Source organism: Phymastichus coffea, unplaced genomic scaffold (assembly GCF_024137745.1).
Source record: "Phymastichus coffea isolate CEN01 unplaced genomic scaffold, Cenicafe_Pcof_1.1 PCOF00006, whole genome shotgun sequence".
Lineage (NCBI taxonomy): Eukaryota > Metazoa > Arthropoda > Insecta > Hymenoptera > Eulophidae > Phymastichus > Phymastichus coffea.
Genome location: NW_026706817.1, coordinates 5,552,471 through 5,577,700, shown reverse-complemented (window position 1 = coordinate 5,577,700; position 25,230 = coordinate 5,552,471). Strand labels below are relative to the sequence as shown.

Sequence of the window (25,230 nt, the reverse complement as noted above, 5' to 3'; positions counted from 1 at the left end):
AACCCCGTGCGACTTCTTTTTGTTTCCAAACTTGAAAAAGTCACTCGCCGGGCAGAAATTTGAGTCGAAAGAGGAGGTAATCGCTGCCACGGAAGCCTACTTTTCAGACCTCGAGGAAACATTTTTTTCAGACGGGTTAAAGAAGTTGGAGCACCGCTGGGCCAAGTGTATCGAACTAAAAGGAGACTATGTTGAAAAATAAAACGCCACTTTTCCAAAATTTTCGTTTTTTTTGTAGGCTAAGTACTTATCGGACCATCCTCGTATTTTATCAGGTGTACTACTTCTCTCGTAATTCTAATAATATATCCAAATCTTTTCATAATGTATGCGAATTCATCGGGGGATAGAGTAGTGATAGATAGTGAACTTTAGACTACCTTTCTTTTAACTTCGCATTTTTCTGTTAAATTCGAAAATAGATTATTAAGTTACCTCCTCCATTGCTTTTTGATATATACAAACTTTGAATTTATATGTATAACAACATCTAAGTTTATACTATTAAGAGTGTTAACTACTAGGTACTCTGTTCCCATAAGTTCTTTGTTTTACAAAATATTGTTTTATCTCTAGTTGTCAGGGTAATTTAATCTTAATTTATCTTTATCTACATTATTTTTGACTTTATTTTGAATCAGTTTAATTTTAATTGATCCATGAACTAATACTTTATTCCATAATCCAAACCTATCACCGTAAAATTCGTCAGAGTGAGAATTTTCTTCTGCATTATCCACAAAATCAATACTTTTTGTTCTTGTTAAATTAACTTTCAAGTTTACAATAGTACGAACGTTATTGTATTTAGAAATTTCCATTTCATGAATAAAATTACATTGTTCATTACTTATTTCATATATATATTTTAGTTCTTCTGTCAGTATCAGTATTAAATATCTAAATATTTCGCAGCTAAATACTGTTCAACGTATTTCTATTTGGCATTAAAATATGAGAATTACTCGAAATTCAGAAATTCGTATCAGTTCTTTATTGATTCTACGTTGATTGAATTCACGAGTATATTGTGGAAATTGCAGACCCCAGAGTTCAGTAATGAGAATGTTGTAATGTTGGGTGTTGCTATACCGCAGTCAGAGCTAATGATTGACACAGTTATTTTAAACACTGAAGCTAGTAAGAATAATTGAAAAATAATAATTGTAAATTGCTAAAACAGAAAAAATGTATTAGTATTTCTTTTTATAAATAAATAGTTCGTTAACATGAACTGTGCTTGACTTTCCTTGATTATTTAGTAGGATATTGTTTTTATTTGTTAGATCTAAAATTTTCAGAAGGTCCTAAATTTTTAATTTTTTTCCTATGCTTCCCGGTTTTGGTTTTTCTCATAACAGAACTAAATCACCTATTTTAAAATTTGGAAAATTTATAAATCAATCATAAAACTTGTTTGATTATTCCTTTACGAGTATAATATCTTCATATGCTACATTTGCAATACCTTTCATATTTTTAACAAAATTTTCAATATAATAATTGAATGTTCGTAGCTGTTCATAGATTCTAATGAGTTCACTTGTGGGTAAACTTTAAGAAAAAGCAAAAACTTAGAAAATAATAAATAATTCATGAGAGGTGAACTTATGTACACTGTGTACACTTGTGTTGTAATGTGTTATTAATTCTAAAAGATCGTCCCGTTCTACGAGGTATGTTAAAAAAGCTTTTTTTCGATCTTCTTTTTTACGACAACGTTCCTCTATTTTTATCTCTTTCCATTTTTCTGTTCCGTCTATTGCGTCTATCCATCTCTGATACTCTCTTATACCTTCTTCGCTCCAGTTGTCTATCATTCTTTCTTCCTCTTCTTTTCTTTCTTCTGCTATTTTGTCTCCCAGTTCCACTTCTACTGGTAAGTGGTCCGAGTTAACCCTCTTTTTATTTAAACCCTTGTATTGCCTCATCACCTTCCTCGTTACCTACTACATAGTCTATCGTTGACATTCCTCTCGCTCCTATATATGGCATTTCTCCCTCTTGATCTCCTTCTTTTCTCCCATTCGTTATCACTAAACTCATTTCTCCTAGCCATTTTATCATTTCTTCTCCCTCTGCGTTTAACACTTTATCCTTGGCCTTTATTTCTTCTAGGTTTTCTTCTGTCTCCCATTCTCTCCCTTCATTTCCTGTTCTTGCGTTAAAATCACCTCCTGTAATTATTGTTTTTCCACTATTCTCCTCTATTTCTTCGCTTAGGTATTCATAGTTTTTCTTTTTATCATGTTGCATATACACCGTTGCTATCGCGTATTTCCTCCCTCTGATCTTTATTTCTCCTGATATTACTTCACTTGTCCTTTCTTTCTTCCATTCAATCGTACTCATCCCTTTCCTCTCTCATACCTCCTCCTCCTATTTCTCTCCCTCTTCTTCCTACCCTTCTTGAGTCTCTCCACTTTACGGTATACCCTTTCAGTTGCTTCTCCACCCCAGTTTTTGCCCCTTGCCTCTTCACCCAAGTTTTCGTTAGCCCTATTATATCGAATCCCCTAACATATTCTTAGTCGTCTTCCTCCATGCTCCTCATCCCCGCCACGTTCCAGAATAGTATCTTTACTGCCTCTCCTCCCTCTGTCTCTTTTTTCCCTATTGTTTTCGAGACACATCTGTCCTTTTCTCTACCATTTTTCCCCTTTCTCGCTCCACCACCATTTTTCTTCCTCTGACTTCACACCGTTATGCCACATCTTTACCTCTTTACCTTTACTTTTTATTTCTCTCGCTTTCCTTCTTACTTCCTCTTTTATCTTCCTCTGCTTCCACGTCCAGTCCTGATCTATGTAGATTTTTTCTGTCCCAGCTTCTTTTTCCTCTTCATAATTCCTTCTTTTTGTTCCCATGAAGCGCATCTAATTTGCCACATCTTTTTTCCTCTTTCTCTCCGATCATCCCCCCCCCGCTGTCCCTCCTATTCTTCTCAGATTCAGTATCTCCCCTTTTATTTCTAGTTCCTCCCTTAACCAGTCCTCTGCCCCTCCCTTCTTTTCCCGTCTTAACCCACCCTCTAAGTCTGTCACTATTATATTGTTTATCCTACTTTCTCTATCCATTTTTTCTCTCATATGCTCTATTGCTTCCTTATTGCCTACTTCTGTTCCTCTTTGCTTCTCGTTTCCTCCTTCTATACTTTCTTTTAGTTTCACACACTCTTCTTCCAACTAGTTCATCCTCTCTCCCCATTTTTCCTGCAGTTTCTTTTCTCTACTTTCTGCTCTTTCCCTTTCTTCTTTCGTCTCTTTTTTTCTTTCTTCTCTCTTTCTCTCTTGTTCTCTCCTAACTTTTCCTATTTCTTTCTCTTATCTTTCTTCTCGTCTTTTCCCCTCTGCCTCCATTCTTTCCATTTTTTCCATTATTTCTTTAAACATTTCTGTCCATTCGCTGCTTTCTTCCTCCCACGCCTCTCTTAAATCCCTTATATCTGCCCGTATATTTTCCATTATATCTTCTGCACCACTACTTCTTCCCACTTCTCTTATCGTGTTGTTCAATCCCTCTCCCCTCTTTCTTCCATCTCGCTCGCCTCATTTTCACTCTTGCATCTTTGTGCCTCTTTCTCCTCTAATATTCTCCCTCAGCCCCTCTCTGCTCTCTCTCCCCCTCACCACCTTTACTCTTTTCTTATTTTTCTCCTATGGGCCTTTCTTATCCAACCTTCCACTCTTATCTCTCAACTTCTCTGTTGTCTCAAATCTTTCCATCACTAACCTGTACGCCTTAATTCGTCTGTCTAGCTCTGCTCGTGATCCCACCTTTATCCCTGTTTTACCTTTCCTGTCTCCGCCTTTACTTCTTACCGCCCCTCCTCTCTGCCTGCCTTTCCCGCTTCCTGATTTTCTCCCTTAACCTCAACTTTTCTTTTTTCTTTATTCCTCTCTCTCTGATTTTTCCTGCTCTTCTCCAAACCTCTCTCTCTCTACTCCACTTCTCTTCCGTCTCCACCCTCCTTTCACCGTTATCTCTCTCCTCAAACACTTTTCCTCTCTAACTTTTTAACCAAAACTTGCACGCACAGCCATGACACGTCCACTCCCTTCCACGAGTCGAAACCCATTCTCTTGACAATATTTATATAATCTACATCTTTCGTATTACCCAAAAATTTGGTTGACAGTTTTTTAAAGCTTGACCATGCTGCTTTCTCGCATTTTTTCATAGTCAGGTCAAAGATTTTATCTCTAAATAAAGTACGGATTTCAGAACCGTTAAAGATTTCTTCTTTTAATTGAGCATCTGATTTCTTATGAAACACTTTTTCTATGTATTTAAAACATTGGCTATTTTTGTCCAACACCTTGACTAATTATTTCATTAACCTAAGCTTTATATGCAGAGGAGGTATTAAAATTTTAGACATGTTCACGAGAGGTTCTTTAAGAATATTCTGTTTTCCTGATCCATGACTCTTGGTGATCAATTCTATTTTTTTGTAGTGATTTTTTTTATCTCTACTAGCGAACATATACAAATAACATGGATATTTTATGAATCCAGATTTATCTGGAATGTCCTAATGTCATTGATAAATGTGTCAAGTCTCCACACATTTGCCAATGATATTCTTTGTACTTTATTTTTGTTAAAACCAATTCAAGATTTGAATACTCTTCTTTTAGGGTAGTTCAATATGCTAACGGTATAGGAGCATACTTGTTTGTATTGTGAGGGAGTACTGCTTTAAGGCTGAGTTGTGATGAATAAATGAACAGTCGGCAATCCCCAGATTTGTACACGTTTGACTTTAATTCATCAGTGCAGTAAACTAGATCTCCATCTTCATTAAAATACTTACAAAGCTTTTCCTTTCGGTTACGGTATGCACTTACTTTAGTCTGCATTTACTTTGTCACTATACTTCTCCTCTTTAAATTTGAAGCTAGAAACTTCGACTGTTCTTTAATTAAACTAATCTTTCTAATTAAATCGTTAAGACTTTTCTAATCATATTTGTCAACAGTTTGCTCTCTACCAATAGGAACATATTCTTCATTATTGTATAGAGAAAGTATTCTTCTAATTTCTAACGTTATCACTTGAATGAGTTTCTTGTACATTAATTTTATTTGAGAAATGATCAAATATATTTCTTTATTCTTATTAAGCTTTTCATAACTACATTGTTTACAAACTTTATTATTATCTATTGTTGTTAAGCCGAATATTCCATCGTTTTTATCTTTTTGTTCTTTCTATGATGTTGAAGTTGTAATATATGCTTAGTGCAAAATAATATACTAGCTTATTTTCATGAGCATGACTGATGCTGACGTTTAGGTGTGAATAGTCTAACTACTATTTTCAGTTGCATTTGATATACTTTATCTCAAGAAAGTATTAGTATGCTTCAGTGGTACTTACAAAAATCTGCTGCTGCGAAATATTTTGGTCACGATGACGACTGGTCTGAAAATAGGATAGAATGATTCGTTTGCTCCAACTATTCGCAGTAACGAAAAAGCTATGTCCATATCACACCTTCTACTCAGTATGGAATTATGTAGATCGTTGAATATAATGTAGATAACACTGAACTCGATTCACGTTATATGAATTCTTAACCTTGACGCATGATTGCGAGTATAATAATTTGTTTAATATAAATTTGATGTTTTTAGAACTTGTTTACAATATAATGTATTAATTATATTGAATAACTCTACATATACCCTACGAAACCCGTTACAATAGACGCGTAATTAATAAAAAAATAAATCATAAAGACCTCAAGTGTCTTCATTAGGTCCATATTCTCCCAGATAATAAGAAATGCGAGTAAAGCGGTCACACTTCCTTAAAGTTCGTAAAGTAGCCCAGTTCGAAATTTAACAAAGAAAAAGAAAGAAAATTATTATATATATGTTATATGACAGACCATACATATATACACCCACAGAGTTGATCTGTCATTTACGCCGCGTCAAGACCAAGACCGTAGCAATAAGATGTTATGGCCAGCAGCACATGTGTGCGCGCGTTGGATAGAGAGAGTTTGGGAAGAAATGAGTGAGAAGGATCGAATGCGCACTGCAGCGATAGCAGACAAAGGCAGCGATTAGAAAAGCGTAAGAAAGAGAGAGAGTGAAACGGAGTGTACACGGCAGTAGCAAGGGACAGGATTGAGTCAGTCAGAAATGAGCGCCCAATTAGTAAGACTGTATTTTTATTTCCTCTGACATTAATTTCATTCCGCATAGTCATATATGTGTGTGTGTGTGTGTGTATATATATATATATATATATATATATACGCACCATTGGATTATAATATATCGAACCTATTAGACAGAATTGTACGCAGTATTGGATAGTTATATATTATCTGGATGATATAATAATTTACGCTGAAAGTTTACATAGCCGTAAGGTTAAAGGCGGAAAATTGTTTGAGAGACTTTCGAATACGGGATTGGTCCTACAGCCAGATAAAGTGAATTTCCTTCGAAGAGAAGTGAAATGATTACGACACATTGTTCGTGGCCAAATCCTAAATTGGTTGAAGCTGTGTAAAACTTTCTGACGCCCAATGGAGTTAAAAGCGTCTGATCTTTTCTCGGATTGTCTGGATACTACAGACGCTTTATTCAGGACTTCTTGAAGATTTTCAAACCCCTTAGTGATTTAACTAAGAAGAGCTAAGAGTATGATTGGAGACAGAACTAAGAGAAGGCCTTTCAAAAGCTGAAACAGCTACTTTGTTATGCATCTATTTTAGCGTTTCCGGATTTCAAAAATTCTTTCACACTGATGACAGATGCGTTCAACTCCCCAATCGGAGCAGTTCTTTCTCAGAAAGTGGACAGTGTTGAGAGACCTATAGCTTACCTTTAGAGATTACTTAACAAAGCGGAAAAAAACTACACGACGACGGAAAAGGAATGTGTTGCAGTTTTATATGCAATGAACCAATTTCGACCACAATTGTTGTGTAAGAAATGTTAACTGATAGTTTACCATGAGCCTTTAAATTTTATGCATAATCGCGAAGACCCACAGCAAAGGCTTATGGGATGGATGTTTAAATTTATGGACTATCAATACACATTTAAGTATAAATCCGGAGAATTGAACTGCGATGCAGATGCGTTGTCCAGGAATCCAATCAATCTACAGAATTATTTAGATGAGAAGGCTCAGAAAGAGAAAAAGCTGAATGAAAATATTCTGAAGATTAAAGTAATGATGTGAAAATACAAAAGTGCTGGAAAGAAAACAATTAAAAAACCAACAGCAGAGGATCAAGAAGACACGACGGGTAGACGTAAGAGGGTTCATACGATCTCGAATGAGCCAAAGCCGAAAAAAAGGTCTATCGGGGCCAAGACTAACAAAGAGAAACCGAAATTAGATCATAGCACTATCTTAGAAAGAACGAGGAGTAAAAAACACGCACAAACGACAAATAAAATCTTGAAACTACTAAATGAACTTGGACCTGTTACTTCTAAACTTGGACCAAGAGTCTTTGCTTAGGCGATAGCGATTAGGTAAGCCTTTGCACCAGCTATTGAAGGCATTAAAAACGATTACACTGAACATTGCAGCGGACAGTTCCGGATCGGAATATACCCAACCGAAGAAGAAAGATCCATCTAAAACGCCAAGCCCGGATAAAATAATAGTGGTGGATGAATCTGCCATAGAAATTGTCGTGAACGATACTGGAGATAGAAACTTTGTTAAGGACTTATCTTTCCAGGGGAGGGGGGGGGGCAAAATATGCCTAGTCTCTGTTTAGTGGACGACACAAGCAAGTGCAAGATATCTTACGTCGACAAGAGTTTCGGATATTGACGAATCGACCGAGAAAGAAAACAAAACTGATATCGACGAGGAAGATGAATATCTAACAACGGGTGAATCAGTAATGTTTCTCAAACTTTCAATCAAGCGGAGATAAATGATCTCATACGGGACTTAGGATTAGCAAAAGATGGAACAGAATATCTGGCAGCAGCACTAAAAAAGAAAAGTTTACTGGCTAACAAACCCAAAGGTTATGTTTAAAGAACAGAGAGAACGACTTTTGGAAATTATTTACAAGAGACGAAGAGAATTCATTGGTGTACTGTTCAAATGTGAAAGGACTGATTGATGAATTACAGTCAGATATTTACAAAGACGTAGAATGGAGACTCTTCATCGACTAATCAAAAAGAAGTCTCAAAGGTGTATTGCTTCATAAAGGAAATAATTTCGCACCAATTCCTATAGCTCATTCTATAAAGCTGAAAGAGACTTATGAAAACCTCAAAATAATCTACTCGGATCATCAGTGAAAACTTTGCGGTGATCTCAAAATCGCAAACTTAATTTTAGTCTAACAATCAGGTTATCCAAAAAATCCCTGCTTCTTATGTCTATGGGATAGCAGGGGCCAAACTAATCATTACGTTAAGAAAGACTAGCCAAAGAGAATCGAGATTAATCCAGGATTGAAGAATATCAAACAGGCACCATTAATTGATCCATCAACATATCTACTTCCGCCACTGCACATCAAACTTGGCCTCATAAAACAATTAGTTAAAGCTCTAGATAAAGAACGTGGAGTAGATAAGCAATATATATCTTAGGACACAAAGGAGCTCACAAAGGATGCCGCAAATGTATAAGGGATATATCTATGTCTTGGGATAAAAGAGGCTGCCCGATAAAGGTATTACATTTTGGCGATAATTTGACACCTGTTTGTCCACCAGTGGGCCCTTCGACAGAGTCCCCTCCCTCTCTCACATAGGTTGTTAAGGTAAGACGCTGTAGAAGTTGATAGGGTGTTTGGTAAGCTATATGATGGTATATATGTCGCTTTCTCTATTCCTCTCTCTCTCATTCTCTTTCGACAGTAGGACGCTTAGTAAGTTTATGCTGGCTAAGTGTGGGCCCTTGGAGAAGAAGTAGCGTTTTTAGCTTGCTAGGCGCCTACTCCGTATAATGTGAATGCTCTCTCTCTATCCCTCTCTCTCTCTCTCTCGATGAGTAGCGACACACTGGTTTATGAGGCGCTCTTCTTTTATAAACATTTTCTTACTTTTGTCACTTCCTCGAGCGGCATATTTTTGCAGGCGAGTTCGTTCAGCTAGCCACTGCGCTTCCTGCTAAAAATTCTTGGCTTTTAGTCAACTTTTTGGCCAGTGGATGAATTAACCGCTTGCCTGGTTACAACATAACCTTCATCAAATCTCCAACTTTAACGAGTTTTGAGCTACACATCTCTGCAAACAACGCTAACAACAATACAGCCTCCACACCAGGACCACTACACTCTACACACTACACACCTTACCGATTGCAACACTTCCAAAAAATTTTTGCTGCTAACTACCCGTATCAACAATTTTTACCGCATATTTCAATCTACTCTGAGAGACTCCTCACTGCCAGTGTTATTCCTTCGCCGCATCACATCTCTTAACTTAATTTGTTCTTGCGCTTAGTCATCGCGATGGCTATTTTAATTTTATTTTAATTTTATTTTTATTTTACTTTATCTTGTTTTGTTTTATTTAATGTTAATTTTATTGTGTTTTCATCTAGCGCTATCTACACGTTAGACAATTTTAATTTTATTCGATCGACTATGTCAAATCGCGTTTCCTTTTCTACCATTCATTTAATTTGTAATGTAATTTTCTGCGTTTCGCTTCATCAATCATTTTTCTCATTTCATTTTTGCGCATAAGCTACTTGTTTATTTTTACGTTTTAGTCATTTCTAGGTTAATTTGCGAATCCCTTTACAACCTCTTGTAAATGGCATCATTTTACTCCCGAATCTCCCGCCAATTTTTTGATTCTTAACTAACAGAGTTGGTGCCACTTCGGCGCCAATTTTCAAATCTTTTAAATCCTGACTTTTCACAACTCCCGTTTATCACTGGTCACTGACTCAAATTTTCGCGCGAAATACAAAAATTTTCAATTTTTCGTATCAATCTGTCCTTTCAAATTACCTCGTATATTACAGTTTCTTGTGAAGTTTTGAGACCCGGGAGGAGGAGAGATGGGAAACTTTTTGACACAATCTATGAATTTCTATTTTTTGTCTTAATTTGTTTCTAAATTCCAATCTGCTCACTTTTATCAAATGGTCTTGTCTTTATGCGCCAAGTGTGGTGAAGCACTGAGTTATCGGGGTGGCAATATCTCGCAGTGCGAGGCCTGTGGTAGATCTTTCTATCAGCACTGTTCCGATATAACTTTAAACCCTGACCTTGGAACCTTTATTTGCCGTACCTGTTCTATTGACTCTGCGGTCTTGGCCAACTGTCGTCAATCCAATGGCGTGGTTTCAGCATCCCCTCCTTCCACTCAGATCGACTTTGCTTCAGCTGGCACTTTGTCTTTCGTCGAGACCTCAGGCCGAAATAGACAAGCATCAACTTACGAACTTTTTCCGTTGAAGACGTTGAAGATGGAATCCCGGAGTGATTTCTTCTGTCCTTCTCACTGTTTCTTCCCCCAGTGCGGATCAAATCCACTTACTCGATAGCATGGCTCCTACCACGGGCGACAAACCGCCAGCATGATTTTCCGGTTTCGTAAATAATGAATTCACCAAGTTTCAAGACGAGACTAGAGCCACCCAGACTTCCATCCTAACCAAAGTCAATCGTGTTGCCGACGAGGTGAAGAGCCTTAAGTCTGTAGTGGGTCTCAAGGATCGCTCCGAGCTTCTTATTCCGGGCCTTCCGCAGGAGTTCCAGGGTTCGCTGGAAGATGCCGCCGGTATGCTCTTCGAGGCGATTGTCTACCCAAACGCTAGGTGTCGCATAACGGCTACCAGAAAATGGACTGCTACTCGCTCACGTCCCAACCCGACCGGGACTGCCCTGCGGGGTCAGACGCATAATACTACGCTTTCGTTGTGCGTATCGACTCTACGGTGGTGGGTGATATCATGTTGGAGCGCTCTGGGAAGCTCGCTGGGAAGACGGCGAGGGACGTTTTTAAGCGCGGTCTTGGAAATCCCGTCTTCATCCGCCAACTTTTACCCCAGCCAATCTACAATCTTTTTGTGAAGGCGCTTGCGCGTAGTCGCGAGCTGGGTTTCGCGCGCCCTTTCATCTCGAATATGGTCGTTCCACTCCTATCCCCATAATTTCGGAGAGCGACCTTGACTGCTGTACGTCTTTGCCTCCCGGCCAGCCTCCTGTCCCGTCTGCTCCACGTTCTAGTGCCATGTCAGTGGCTGCCACTCTGATTGACACTCGAAGACACGCGCCGCTCAACCTCAACTTCGCGCCCCAGGTTGTCAAACAGCGACCCTCTGCCGTCATCCCAAAATACTCTGCTCCGCAACTAAACACAATCGACCGTTGTTTTAGCCCGACAGTGTCTGCCTTTCCAGCTCAGCTGTCTGAAGTTGTCCCAAATCAATCTCCTCCAGTTTCTGGTCCATGATGTCAGCTAATCCAGGACCATACCCAGCCCTCTGCTTCCTTCGTTGTCGGCCACAGCAATATAAATAGACTAAATTCGCCCTGTCACTTTGCTCTTCTCGAAACGCAAGCCCTTTCTACACATTTTGACGTAACAGCCATTACTGAAACCTTCCTTTCAACTAATATCTCTGACTCACACCTCTCCCTCCCCGATTTCAATTTTTTCAGGCTTGACCGAATTGAAAAGCAGGGTGGCGGGGTTGACCTGTACGTCAGATCTTATCTTAAATTCAGTTTCCTAGCTACTTCAGATCCAGTTTCTGATAACACGCCTGAATCCATCCTTGGCGAAATAAAGTCCGACAAGACCAAGCTTTTGATGGCGGTGGTATACAGACGTCCCTCTGCATGCTCTCCCATACATTTTTTTAACTACCTGGCCACTTACCTCCCCCTGTACGAAAATGTCATCATTACCGGTGATTTTAACGCAGACCTAAGTTATAGCTCTCTGCCTGATGCTCGAGCTTAGAGATCTCTCATTGACCTACACAACCTCCACATCATATCCACTGATCCCACACATCACTGTTTTGATATAAATCCTCCTTCCCATACTACTCTTAACCTCTTCATAGTGAAAGACCCCAATGCCATCCAGAACTTTGGAAAATCCGATACTTCCTTTATTGCTGGCCATGATTTCATCTCGCTTACCTACTATACTGTTTCACCACGAACAAGCATGTCATCAGAGTCATTAGGTCCCGTGGTTTAAATCGGACAGACGAAGCGGCCTTAAATGAGACCCTCTGTAGTCTTCTCTCGTGTCTGGTCGACAAATCTTCAGCACGAATGAAGCGCTCTTCGGATCCGCTGATCGATGCTGACCTGCATTCTCTTGACAACTCGACGCACTCTCTTACCAAAGTCCTTATAAAGTCTTTCGACGCAATAGCCCCTCTCAGGTGCATCAAATTATCTTCTAGGTGTAAACCCCGGGTGACTCCGAGCCAGATAAAAAAGCATGAATCAATATTCAAAATACAAATAATGAATGTTTTAAATGCGCTATGCTTACCTGTCTTCATCCAGCTAGATTTTACAGCGAAAAAGTTCATAATTATACGCCCTTTGTGAATGCAGTGAAATTCGATAACATAAACTTTCCTGTTGAGGTAAAGAATATTCCTAAATTTAAAAAATTGAAAAGTCTTTCAATAACCCTATACATATTAAAAAAATACGGATTCAAATTCAAAGTCTCACCCTATTATATATCAACTTTAAAATAAGATAAGCATGTCAATTTTTTGTTACTAAAAAACATATTGATAAAAATGAAACAAAAAAATCTAATAGTTCAAATAACACCCACAATTTCAAATTAAAATTCCACTATGTATGGATTAAAAAATTATCTGCTCTTGTTAGAAGTCAAGTAACGAAACATACTTTACAAATTTATCTATGTGAACGCTGTTTGCACTATTTCAATGATAAAGAAAAATTGAATATTCATGAGACAGTAAGTTCAAAATTAAATAAATATAGAGTTAATCTACCTAATTTTCCTCATCTCAAACTTAATCATAACGATCGATAAGAAATGGCTCCATTTATTATATATGCTAATTTAGAATGTATATTGAAACCAGTAAATAATGGACGATCCTTCCAAGATCATGAAGCCTTTAGTGTAAGACTTTATATAAAATGTAGTACGATGATTAAAAATCAATCTTTAAAATGTATAGAAAAAAATAAAATGAAGAATAATCACCAGCACAATGGATTATAAAACAATTTCAGATTTTTTTACATGAAATAAATAAAATATATAAGAATGCTATATAAATGAATCTTTCATGGCGTATTTAAATGGATTTCAGAATGAGCAAAGTGTATCATATTTGTAAAAAATATTTTCAACGTGATGAAACAAGAGTTAGAGATCATTGTCATTTGACGGGTCGATTTAGAGGTGCCGCACACGCAGCCTGGAATTTAAATTATAAGAATCTTTATTTTATATCAGTCGTCTTCTATAACCTTACTGGCTATGATTCTCATTTTATTATAAAAGAAATAGCTACTAGCTTTGATCTTGAGAGAAATATGACTGTTCTAGCTGAAAACAAGGAAAGATATATATTTTTCACAAAAAACGTGGACGGTAGTACCATTAATTTTCGATTTCGTTTCGTTTTATGTCATCATTTCTCGAAAAACTGACTTTATACTCAACCAAACTGAATATCGCAGAGCATGAATTCAAGAAAGATAAATATACAAAAAGATAAATAGAATTATTAAAGAGAAAAGGCGTTTTTCCATATGAGTATGTTAACAGTTTTGAAAGATTAAAACAGACTCAACTACCACCTACTAAAAATTGTCATAGTTAATTGATAGATTGCAACATCTCTGAAGCTGACTATGAGCATACGCAAAAAGTGTGGAATGATTTTGACATCATCGATTTAGCACAGTATTATGATATATACTTAAAAACTGACGTATTACTCTAGGCCGATATTTTTGAGAATTTTCGTAAAACTTGTATGGATGCGTATCAACTCGACCCCACACACTATTATACTACTCCTGGATTAACATGGGATGCTATGTTAAAGTATACAAATATTGAGCTAGAACTTTTAACTGATATAGACATGGTTTTATTCATTCGAAAAGGTATTCGAGGAGATATTAGCCAATGTTGTAATAGATATTCAAAAGCTATTAATTGATACATGGGCACAGAATACAATGAAAAAGAACCAAGCAAGATTTTGATGTATTTTGATGTTAACAATTTATAGGGATGGGCGATGACGCAATCATTACCGTATAAAAATTTTAAGTGGGTCTCGAACATTGATGACCCTAATTTTTTCAATGTTTCCGGTTGGATAATTTTAGAAGTTGATCTAGAGTATCCAAAAGAGCTACATGACGAACATAAGGACCTTTCTCTTTTTCCTGAACATAGCACACCTTCTGGATCAATGCAGAAAAAACTTTTAACAACACTGTATAATAAAGAACGGTATGGCATTCACTATAGAGCGCAAAAGCAGGCTATTAAATACGGACTCAAATTTAAACAAATACATAAAGCACTTCAGTTTAATCAAAAGCCGTGACTTGAAACTCATGTAGATTTGAATACAGAAAAAAGAAAACAAGCTAAAAATGAGTTTGAAAAGTTAGTCTATAAATTAATGATTAATGCAGTATACGGAAAGACTATGGAGGATGAAAGGAAGTGAAAAGACGTTAAATTAATTAGTGGATGGGGTGGTAGATATGGAGCAGAAGCTTGGATCGATCAACCTAACTTTCATAGTAGTTCCATCTTTGATGAACATTTAATAGCAATACAGTTATCATGGACGTCTATTAGTATCAAGAAACCAATATATATTGAACTTTGCGTGCTTGATCTCTCAAAAACATTAGTACATGACTTCCACTATGGATACATAAAAGAAAGATTAGCTCAGAAAGCAAAATTACTTTATACTGATACAGATAGCCTCGTCTATGAATTTCAAGATGTTGATATATATAAAATTATGAAAGAAGATATCAATAAATTTGATACATCAGATTACCCAGAAAATTATTATTTAATATACCGTTCGTTAATAAAAAAGTTTTCGGTATTATGAAAGGTGAATGCAATGGGAATATTATGAGAGAATTCATTAGCCTTCGAAGCAAAATGTATAGTATACTAATAAAAAACCATTAACCAATGAAGAAAGCAAAAGGTGTGAAAACACATACTGTCACAGAAACAATAGATCATGAAGATTATCTAAACTGTTTATTGGAATTAGAAATTATTATGCGTGAGTAATGCAATATACGTAGTGTATTACATCAAGTAAGAACGGAAAGAGCGTAGAAAGTAGCACTAAGTCCATATGATGTGTAACAAAACTCATTCCTTTGTTACCAATTCTTTTGCGGGGTAAGTGAGGCACTTTCGCTCATGACAATTAAGAGAGAAGAACGAGGGGAGGTTGATAAATAAATTATACACAGACAAGAATCCAATCTCACTTACAACCTATTATTATCAATAACTATTCACACTGAACATACGCGCGCATAACATAATCTAAATTACCGACCAACAAACTGCAAATAGAACAATTAACTACTTAAGATAATCACAAACAAACATTTCGCATTTCACTAATTGCGTACTTAACATATTACAAACTTACTTAAAAACTACGCGGACTAATACCGGGTAAATTGCCCGGCACGTGGGCGCCTGGACAATTCACCGGTCGCAACTTACATCACTACAAATTAATCTTATCGCGAACCTTCAGATAGCCGGCACATGAGTACCAGGCTATCTCTTTCAACGCGTACCGGTCGTCGCATCAACAGAGAGAGAGAGTGTAGAGGGAAAGAAGAAAAGGAAGGCTTGACCTTTTTTTCTCCCGTTCCTCGCAACGTCGAGAATCCTGGGCGATGCGCTGCCGCAGGAAGTACCGGGTGTCGTCGCTGGTCAGATCGTCGCTAACCGCTGTCGCTGACCAGGTATCCGTAGGCGACGTTGACTCTCCTAGCAGGTGGGCTGGCTGCAGATGCTGGCAAAGTCGTTGCCGGTAGGGTTGATCTTCCTTCCTTCCGGCTATCCCAAACTGCTCTCTCTGCTGGGCTCGGACTTCCGCACTCTAGCAGGACTAGGCTTAGACTCCCTCACTCTCGTAAGACTCGGCTGCGACTCTCTCACGCACTAATTCTTGCGCGCATCTTGCAGTCGCTCAGCGGCGCTCGCTCCTCTCCCTACCTTGACCTATTAGTTAGGCGGCACGCGACGCGTCGCTTATCGGTCACGCGTTGCGCGCCTGCCAATCCCTGCATAGGCCTAATACTCTTTCTCTCTCTCTCTCTCTCTTTCTCACTCTCTCTCCGCGCTCTTCAACTTTTCTTGCGCTCAACTGCGCTGGCTCGTCCTTGGCGCTGAAACAAAAGGCCAAGTGTTAGACGCATACTTTAATGCGCCTAACGTTGGCCACCGCGCCTAGCCGAGTGGGGGAGGGAGAAACGCGGACGAGAGACCGGCGCACGGCCTGCTCTCGTCACAGATGATAAACGATGTATATTCGATAAAAATCTTGATACACTTCCATGGGGTCATTACGAAACTATTGAAACATCAAAGCTTAAAATCGGCAGTGCGGAACAACGAAGGAAGAGGAAGATCATAGAAGTGGAAGAAAATCCTCAAGATACTTTTACAACAAGTAGTAGAGATTACTGTGTAGAAAGAAATACTGTGTAGAAAGAAAGTTGTAAGTTTTCTCCACCTCCGATAGAAGTCGCTCAGGACAGAGTAGCAATAGTGAGGAGGAAGAAGGGTCAGTTAAGAAAAGATTTAGGATAGAATAGTGTTAGAGTGGGGGAGTGGGGGACAACAGTTAGAGTGAGGGCCAACGGTAGACATGGCGACTCAAGTCGAAAGAGTAGCAATGGAATCATATGAGAAATTACTCAAGTAAGGATAAGGCGAAAAGAGAGAGAAATGACGGCGGCTCGAGTTCTCAGAGAGGGGATGCTTGGTACTAAACGGAAAACACACCTCAGTCCATCGCAGTTATTCAGCAGCAGCTTGAAGCAGCAGCAGAAATCTCTTCCAATTGTAGAAGATTTTAAGTAAGTTTCTTATATAGCTATCTAACTATACAGGGTGAGTCATTTTAATTTCCCCAGTCTAATAACTTTTGAAACAAGCAAATTACGCAAAAATGTTTCAGACCAAAGTTGTAGGGGTTCAAGGGGGACATCTAGGGGTGACTTTGAAATTGACCTTGAGCTTGACCTTGACGGCTTTCTCAAGGTCAAGTCTATTTTTTTATTGGGAACCCCTATTTCTGACCTCGGAATCGGAAAGAGCGGGAAATTTTACATCCAGATAACGTCTTTTAACATGGGTCAAAATAAACCCTTAAGGTCATGCTAAGGTCAAAACTATCCTGAAACAAGAATCGAACAATGTAAGCAAAATACGAAAAAATGACTCAGAAAAAAGTTGTAGGAGTTCAAGGGGGACGTCTAGGGGTGACTTTGAAATTGACCTTGAGCTTGACCTTGACGGCTTTCTCAAGGTCAAGTCTATTTTTTTATTGGGAATCCTTATTTCTGACCTCGGAATCGGAAAGAGCAGGAAATTTTACAGGATTTAAATTTTTTAAATTTAAAAATTTTTTAAATTTAATTTTTTTCAATTTTACGGGACTATTCTTGTTTCCGTTCCCTATCCTTTTTTATTTTTCACCGGACTGTATGATTATTATTAATAAATTTCAAATATTGGAAGTTGTTGCTAATAATTTGCTATTACAAGTCTATTAAATTAATGAAACTATTTCAGTATCAATCTGATGTTCTGCAAAGAAATAAGAGTAAAAGTTAAATACATAAGGATAAATTTCATGTTCAATGAAGAATCTATTACATTTGGAAGTCGTTTAGAAAGTAATCGCAATACGTTCAGTCGTGATTTCAATTTTGAAAAAGCTTTAAATATTACTTTTGTTTTAACCATGCTTGTGTTCATTGTATCACTATCATTATTTCTTCATATTTGAATAAGAGACCTTTCTTATTGCCATCGATCATATGAAATCTAATTTGGACAATATTGCCTCTGTTTTCAGTAATATTTAATTTGTATCATCTTTCTATGATCTTTGCCTTTGTTGATTTGTATTGAGGTTTTTTGAAAAAATCTTTTAAATATGGCTGATTTTACCCCAACAGAGATAGTTGATATGATTTGGATTTTAGGAGAATGTAGAGGTAATTACCGTGAAGCGTCAAGGTTGTATCGAATTCGATACCCACAAAGGCGCCATCCTGATCACCGTACCATTCATCGTCTTGAAGAAAGAGCTCGACAAGGGCATCTACGAAGAAGTCGACCAAGACATGAGTATGATGATAGAGATGCTAGGGTTTTGGTTGTCTTAGGATTGGTTCACCTAAATCCTCATATCAGCAGCCGACAAATAGAGAGAGAAACAGGAATACCTCAGAGAACCGTTATTAGAATTTTAAGAAGTAATAGATATCATCCGTATCATATTACCTTAACGCAAGCATTAAACGCTAATGATATGAGAAACAGAGTAAATTTCTGTCGGTGGGCTCTACAGATGATTTTGCAGGATCCGAATTTTTTTAATTATGTCCTTTTTTCTGATGAAGCTACGTTTCATAGTACTGGCCAATTGAATCGTCACAACAGTCATTATTGGTCTGATCAGAATCCTCACTGGTACAGACCAGTCGATAATCAACATCGTTGGAGTGTAAATGTATGGTGTGGAATAGTTAATGGTCATCTCATCGGGCCATTCTTTTTTGAAGAAAACGTCAACGGCAATGCTATTTTAGAACTTTTAAGGGATCATCTCCCACTTTTACTTGAAGACGTAGATCTTGAGACTAGACGTCGAATGTAGATACAACTGGATGGTGCAGGACCGCATTTCGCTTTAATTGTACGAGAGTTTTTAAATAGAAATTTCCAACAAAGGTGGATTGGAAGAGGTGGTCCAGTTGCTTGGCCTGCACGATCACCGGACTTAACTTCCCCAGATTTCTTCCTTTGGGGATACTTAAAAAATACTGTGTTCGCTGAAGCGCCCACAACAAGGGAGAATATGATAGAAAGGATTAGAGTTGCATGTAGACAAATCTCTAGAGATATCTTACTGCGCACTATTGAAAGCTTCGAACAGAGGCTCAGGCAATGCATCGACGTAAATGGTAATAATTTCGAGCAAAACCGATAGGAAATAAGTTTATTCTAGTTTCATCACGAATTGTGAGAGGCAAGGGGATTCATGTTAATAAAGCACCCCGAATCGTGAGAGGCAAGGGGACTCACGTTAATAAAGCACCCCAGAGGGAACATAATCCTATTACGTCCACGTCGTTGTTCCTGGGTAGTGCTAAAGATAGGAAGTTTATGATCTTAAACATCAGCATCGTTAGTACATGGCCAGTCCCTTATTTTTTGGAAGTTTATTTAACAACGGTCATATGCGATAAAAGCTTCGCCTCGAAATGTAACAAAAATAAGAGAATTTTCAAGAATTTGACCTTTGCTTCACATTGAGAATAGAAGTACGACAAAGGTCTTCGATGCTCGTTAAACCTTTTGATGTTTGAAAGCGGCTTCAATTTCTTAAGTAAAAACTGAAATATTGTTTATGTTCTTATGAAAAAAAACTAAATAGATACTTGAACGTAAAATTTCCCGCTCTTTCTGATCCTGAGATCAGAAATAGGGGTTTCCATTAAAAAATAGAAATGACCTTGAGAAAACCGTCAAGGTCAAGCTCAAGGTCAATTTCAAAGTCACCCCTAGATGTCCCCCTTGAACCCCTACAACTTTGGTCTGAAACATTTTTGCGTAATTTGCTTGTTTCAAAAGTTATTAGACTGGGGAAATTAAAATGACTCACCCTGTATACTAGTAGTATCAAACAGTATATATTCAATTAATGATTGATTTATTTTTTTATCGTAGAATGGATTTTTCATCAATCAATAAAATTACAAAATCAGCTTTCTTACCGAGAAAGACTATGACGCAGTTAGAAAAGAACTCTACATACATGCTAACTGAATTAAAATGGTTGAACACTCGCTACGGATTTAGTGTAGTAGTAACAGTAGACGATGAATTTGAGGTGTTTCTACCGAAGCAAGTGAGCTTAGCGTTAGAAAAAGATAAAGAGATGCTACAGAAATTATACGAGACCACGGAGAAGAAGGAATTATTTCTAACTTTATTAAGAAGGCTGGAATTTTAAATTCAAAAATTAAATTAGTATAATGTATAAATGTATATAGTAAATAAATTTATATTTTAAATTTTAATCACTTCTTTAATCCTAATTTAATTATTCTTTCAAATCGCTTTTTTGGAGAGGTTGAAGTAATTACTTATACGTTCTTTCCGCTGAGTTTCGACTTAGTGTAAAGGTCTCATAAGCAATGTTAGTAGTGGAAGTACCTCACAGGTGAGAGCAATGGTTGAGGCTCTCACTGTTCCCTAACAAAAAAAAAATAAATAAGAAAGAGAGAAGGGGTCAATTTCGGCGGTTCGAAAAGCGTAGTAGTGGGGTTAGATTCTCAAATAGCGATAAGATGTTAATAAGAAACCCATTATGTTCGAAGCAGCGGTAAGAACAAGTAGTAGAAGCTTGACCATGCCATTTATAAGAGACAACAGGAGATCTCGCTCCTCTTCTAAGCATGTATGGTTTGCGAAGAAAGTTAAAATACATCATTTTCCATACGAAAAAAAAGACTTTAGAAAAGGTATTTGGGAGAAAATAGCACGAGATCGCGTGTGCTTCCAAAGACGTTATGATGAATTGAATAAAGTTACATCACGAGTATTATTCAATAAATGTATACTAATGATGAATCGAATGCTTGGTCCTATATTAGAAAATCATTACACTATATATTTGTTAAATAAAATGGAAATTTAATTCAAAGTAGAGGGAGGCGGTTGTGGTGGCTCGAAAACTAAAGTAGTGGGGAGAGCTTTTAAAAGAGCTGCGAGCCTCGAAAAACTTCATTCTGTATCAAGAATCGAGTAGTAGCTGTTGTAGCAGCAGCAGCAGTGACAACAGTAGTAGTAGTATTAGCAGTAGAAGACGTAACATTCTAGATCTCTTATTATTAACTATTTACTGTTAAACTGAATGTTTTCCACAAAATATTTTTAAATGTTTGATTAAAACTTTCACAAGATGATGCTTTATGATTGCTATAAGTAGAATATAGGTTTATTTTATATTTTTTCATTAGACTTTGAAAATTTGTATTGTAGAACTCTTTGCCTCTATCCACTTGAAGATTTTTAGGGATGTATCCCTTTTTCAATACAGACTCCATTGCGTTAGTGACATCTGAAGTAGTTTTCTGTTTTACTGGAACTCCCCAAGCATATTTAGAGAACGTATCTATAATAGTTAATAGATAGCTAAAACCTTTATTCTCTCTAGAATAGCTTTGCATCTCAACAAGATCAGATTGTCGCGTCTCATCTATTTCACGTATATCGACTTTTCGACGAGGATAGTTTCGACGTGCTGGTTTGTGTAATTCATCCGCTATTCTTTGATGTTTCATTTTCAATCTATTTGTTAAAATTGATGTAAAAAGTCTAATGGTATCCTTAAGTCTTTGTTTTTCTTCTTCTTCTTCTTATTATTATTATTATTATTATTATTATTATTATTATTTTTTTACAAGGAGTTGCGGAATCCTTTTTGCGGATTCTCCTTAGTCTTGATATCTAAGGAGGTATGTGGGACTCCCCAAAAAAAAAAAAAAAAGACAGGCCTACCCACTAAACCGCCATCTCCTTGTTATCCTTCCTCTAGCCAGGGACTATGTTGATATTACTTCTGACTGGGGGTTCTGTCTGTATTCGTTCGTTCGTATCGTTTCACCGTGCGTCGTTACGTCGCGTCAATCCGTCTGCTCAGTCGTCCTTCAGACAGTCGTCCGCGTTCTTACGTCTTAGTATGATTTCCGTATAGGTAGCGACTAAACGCCACCATTCGGGTTTATGCAGCATCACCTCTACAATGTTATCGAGGGTGATGTTGCCAACTGTTGTCTCTAGTTCTCGTCTGAGTCTTGTCCAGCGGTGTTCCGCGTCGTCTCGTTCGTGTCCACAATACTTGCAGTCGGGTGTTCGTACTCTGCTCATATTGTGGAGGTACCGTCGAAAGTACCCGTGGCCCGTCAAGAGCTGGGTGACGTGAAAATTCACATCACCAAAATTCCTTCCAAGCCACGGTCTCACGTCCCGTATCAGTCGTCTCGTCCATTTGCTACCTCGTTCTTCTGTTCATCGGTCTTGCCACATGTCGATCGTCCTTTCGCGTTCAACAATTGCCGCGTTCTTTCGTCCTATGTCTGCGCTGCTCCCATAGATCCTTTTGCGTTCAGAGGCAAGAAGATCGACGGGTATTACGCTCGTCACCACCAGGACAGCCTGCGCAGAGACTGTTCGGTAGGAGCAAGCGATTCGCAGAGCGCCCTGTCTCTGTACCATCGTCATTGTCTTACAGTACTTCTTTGTCTTCAAGGAATCTGCCCATATTTCCGCGCCGTATAAGAGAATCGAGTGAGCTGTCGCCATTAGCAGTTGCCGCTTTCCTGGTCTCGGTCCCGTCGTGTTTGCCATCAGGCGGCTCAAGGATGTTATCCTCTCTGCCGCTTTTCGGGCTGTCTTCTGTATGTGAGGCCATCTTCGTATCGAGGGTTACCCCAAGGTACTTGACTTCCCCCTTGGTCTCCGTTTCGTATGTACCCACTCTCATGGGTAGTATCGTCTGTATGCGTCTTCTCGTGAGAAGCATAATTTCCGTCTTTTCTGTTGCGAGTTACAGTCCGTGTTCTGTCATCCATCGTCCAACTCGTCTCATGGTCTGGTTCAACGTCAGCTGCGCCAGCTCGGGAGATCTCTCCGTGATCACCGCCGCCACGTCATCAGCGTAGGCGACGAGGGTCACTCCGAGTGGCATCCCAAGCCGAAGCAGACTATCGTATAGACCATTCCAAAAGTCGGGTCCCAGTATCGACCCCTGAGCCAATCCAGCGGTGACCTGTCTCGTTACCTGTCCTTCGGTCGTCTCGTACGTTATTCGTCTGTTTCTCAGATAATCCTCCACAACCCGAACCAGGCACGGTGGGATCCGAAAGTTGCTTTTCAGCGCCTCTAAGATATCCACCCACCTGGCCGAGTTGAAAGCATTTCTGATGTCGAGCATCGCTAGCAGCACAATGGGTCGCGCCGCATGGCAGTGTCTGTCTAGTTCCAGGAAAGAATCAATGACCTTTTGGATCGCTCCAATCGTCGACCGACCCCTCCTGAAGCCGAATTGCAAATCTAAGAGACCCCCTCCGGCCTGTATGGCGTTCGTCAGTCTCGGTCTGAGTAATTGTTCAAAGAGTTTACCAGTAGTGTCAAGTAAACTCAACGGTCGGTAGGCCAAAGGAGTGCCAGGGTCGCCCTTACCTTTTGGAATAAGAACGAGCCTCGCCTCCTTCCACCGATCGCTGAACGTTCCTGTCGTCAAGCACGTATTGTACAGGTCGAGAAGTATCTCCGGCCGTAGACGAGCCACGAACCGGAGGATCTCGGATGGTACTCCGTCCGGTCCCGGTGCCTTACCCGTCTTCATCGCATTCGTTGCTCTGATGAGCTCCTCAGCGGCAAAAGCGGGGGGCATTTGTGCGTCCACGTCATCCATCACGTTTGTCCTAATCGAGTGCGTCGGAAACAATCCGTCAACAATCCGTCCTGCTGTTTCGGCATCTTTAAGTTCCGGTGAGACTCGGGACCCTAGTTAACCGGTCACAATCTTGTAGCCGGTTCCCCAGGGATCCTCGTTCACCTCCTCGCAGAGCTTCCTCCAGCATCGCGTCTTGTTGTCCCGTATTGCTTTCGTCAGCGTCTTCCGTGCTGTTTTGTATATGGCCTGAAGGTTTTCCCTTTCGGATCCACCTCCAGCCCTCGTCGCACGTCGCCGATTTGCCAGGCATATCTTGCGTAGCTCGGCTATTTCGTCCGTCCACCAGTATTGTGGTCGTCTTTTTTGTATCTGTCGTCGTTTCGTCATTGTGCTGGTGCACAAGTTGTTTATTAATTTCGCCGTCTCGTCTGTCAGTCTTTCCGTTCTTCGCCGGCCCGTTAGCTCAGGAGGAATCTTCGACCCCGGGGCTGATGCCGCCATCAACTCCTCCGAAAATTTTTGTCGGTCAAGTTTGTTAAGGTTCCACCGCGGGGGTTGGTGGATTCTCGTTTGTCTCGTTTCTGTCCGTCCCGCCACTTCGAAGACGATGTATTGATGGTCGCTGGCTGTATAGTCCTCGACCACCCGCCACCCCCTCAGCCGTGGCAGGATTCTGTCCGACGTCATCGTCACGTCAGGGATGGAGTCTCCAATCCCTGGTCGTCTGTACGTCGGCGTGTGTCCCGTATTTACTACTGCTAGGTCCAACCTTGCGGCCATTTCCAGCAGCAGTCGTCCACGTCGGTTCGTTTCGTTCATTCCCCACTCGATCGCCCTCGCATTGAGATCCCCCGCAACGATGACATCTCCGGGCAGGTCCCTGATCCCGTCCTCCAACAGCGTCGCCTTCCTTTCGAACTCCGCCGCGGTGCAGTTGGGTGTCAAGTAGACGCTGACATAAGTGACAGCGCCGACTGTAGCCCAGACGTAGTCGTCCCCGACTCCGCGGTTGGAGACTCTAAATTGAGCGGCGCCCCTTATCCAGATAGCAGTGGTCTCTGTCCTGTTTGTAATGTATGTCTGGGACATCCTTTTCCTGTATGGTTCACACAGGATCAGAATATCCGCGTCATGTTCATCGGCTATCTGCGGTAGGAGCATGTCTGCAGTCCTACTTCTATTCAAGTTTCCTTGTACTACTCTGTCCGTCTTCCGGCACGCCTCCTGCACTCCTCCAGCGCGGCCCGGAACACGGCACACCTGCCGTTTCCGGCGAGGTGGGTGACGTCCCCATGCCCGGCCTCGGAGCACAGTGGGCAGACCGGTTCTCCTTTGCATTCCGTCGCGTAATGTCCGGATGAGCCGCATTTGCGGCAGCATTTCGTCCTGTCCTTGCCCGTACATTCGGCCTTCACGTGGCCGAAGCCCAGGCACCTGTAACATTTCGTCACCGTCAGTCTTTTTCTGACGCGGCAGTGCACCCAGCCAATTCCGATCCGACCGCGCCGCAGCAGCGCCTCG

The 25,230-nt window shown here is 39.6% G+C and overlaps 1 protein-coding gene across 4 annotated transcripts in view; it reads left to right on the top strand.

The window, feature by feature from the left end:
- The window catches only part of LOC131668403 (protein white), a 625,545-nt gene that overhangs the window by 529,194 nt on the left and 71,121 nt on the right, over positions 1-25,230 (top strand). The gene's annotated exons all lie outside the window — the stretch shown is intronic.